This window comes from Perna viridis, chromosome 4 (genome assembly GCF_037379345.1).
Source record: "Perna viridis isolate PV_CMFRI_1.1 ecotype Kerala chromosome 4, ASM3737934v1, whole genome shotgun sequence".
Classification (NCBI taxonomy): domain Eukaryota; kingdom Metazoa; phylum Mollusca; class Bivalvia; order Mytilida; family Mytilidae; genus Perna; species Perna viridis.
Window position 1 is genome coordinate 10,011,108 of NC_142448.1, and position 2,326 is coordinate 10,013,433.

Genomic DNA, 2,326 nt, shown 5'->3' on the forward strand with positions numbered 1-2,326 from the left:
CTACTGTCATCAAATTCGAGGTAAAGTTCTACAAATGACACTGTGTCAGTAGTCTCCTTAATTTATAGTTTTGGTGAATGAATTAACAGTAACTATTCTCCAATATTTAGCATTATAAATCGAGAGAACATATCGATATGTGAAATTAAAGGATCTAGCCTTTCAACCTGTTTGTCTTTATCAAGATTTTGGAGGAACTCTAATTAATGAAAATATAGAAATAGATTGGCTAGGAGAGGGGAACAACTAGTGTCTATTGGAATGCTGATACTTTTTTTTTTTGAAAAACTGCCCCTCCAAAGTGACAAATATATTGAGGAGAAACTTTTGCATACTGATCACTTGTTCTTCGGTGCAGATTTTTTTTTTATTTATTTATTTTTTTTTTATTATTTTTTTTTAGTGATACATTGTAAAATATGTAGAATCGTAGTATAAAAAATTGTGAGTATTACTACTCTTGCAGTAAAATGCTTTGTTGGTGATTTCTTATAGACATGTGTTCGATTTATCGTTTTACAAAGTTGTATATAATGTTATAAAGTCAAAAGTTTTAAAAAGTGTTAACTTCAGCTGAGGGTCAGATTTAAGATAATCTAACTGATCTTCAGAGTATTTCAGAATCAATTTCTTATTAATGTCACAACGTGAGTAAACAGTTTCACAGTATTTTTGTCCTCCTTCCCTCCCAGTGGACAATATTTTGGTAAACAGTGCAGACAGCTCTTTGTTGAACAAGAAGATGATCTTTCTATATACCTTTGCTTGTATGGGTTTTACGTAATTATAGAATCAGATACAAATATAGAATCCTATACAAAGTAAGTAAGTCCTCAGTTTTCTCGCTTGATGGAATATTCAATGAGGCCATAAAGGACTTGTGGTTAGCTGGGATTTCATCCTTGTTGAATATAGGGAGTTTGTATGTATGTTATCTTTTATTTCTAGCTCTTTTATCAATCATTTGTAAATGCGCTGTTCATACGCGGGTGTGTTAAGGAGTTTTCTTGTACATCTGGTTGAGGTCTGAACACGCACACAATACGTGACGTTTTAAGATGGGAGAATTTTTTCCGGAAGTAACCAAAATCTTTGTAAATAACACATAAGAATATTTTAGTGTTAAATGAAGTCCTCAGTTCTTTTGATATATGAAATTAATGATTGAATAAACCCTCATCTTAATAAAAGAAACACAACATAACAAAACTGGCAGCATTTTTTGTATCGATTTTGACGTCACAAAAAACTTGAAACGTTATAGCACCTGTAGTAAAAAAATGAGACGTCATGCTTGCTTTTACCGAGACATTACACTTCAATCATCGATGAATTCTGAAGTCATACATGTTACCAGTAAAACAGTTCTCCCAGTTTGGGTAAGTTGTACTTTAAATTCTCTGTTTTGGTAAAGTACGGTTGTAACTATGTGCGGGACCGGCTTGGCCGGGGTTCATTCATCACACATGAAATGATAAACATCAGGACAACCTTATATAATATATCATTTTAGTGTCAGTATGGAATCTCAAGTTAGAATATTACCAAATTTCAACAGTTTTCAGCTGAGATTGACAAGAAATTTGACTTTTTATTTGTGAATAAATATTCCCTGGATCTTAGATGCAGGATTCAATTTTGATTCCAAGAACTGTATGTAAAGTTAAGAGAAGGAAGCATTTACTTGCCATAATTCATGTGTACATTATACATGTACATTGAAATTGGATGTATTAGTGAAATACAAGTAGTTATATGTGTTCAATGGAAAGTGCATTTGAAAGAAAGTTTTGTGTCAAATTGTGTTTTAACTGCATTCCAATGCCAGGATGGAGGTGGTAATGGAATCATATTTTATAGGACAGGTACAGTGATCAATGTGATAAACATATCTTTCTATAATTGTGCTACATGTAACACTTCATGTTGTTTATACATAGTTAGTTTGAAAATAAAATGTTAAAAAGAACATAATTCATATCATAAATATTTTGCAGGGAATTTTGTTTCTAGTACATGTTCAAATTTGAAGACCCGTGATCCTGTAAATCACACATGTGTTAACTATGAACATTAAAACAGACCTTGAAGTATGTTCATAGCCATATTATACAAGAGAAAAGCATTGAACTATTGCATGAATATACATGTACGTATATAAACACATCGCCCTAGCATCTTTTTAAAATAAAAATTTGTGTAGTGGTGTACAGACATATATAAAGCTAAATATAGCTAGTTATGTACCCCCTTTAAATAACTGTTGTAAACATGTATTCCTTGAATGATGATACTTCATTTTGTACTGTGGTGAAGTGTATGTGTG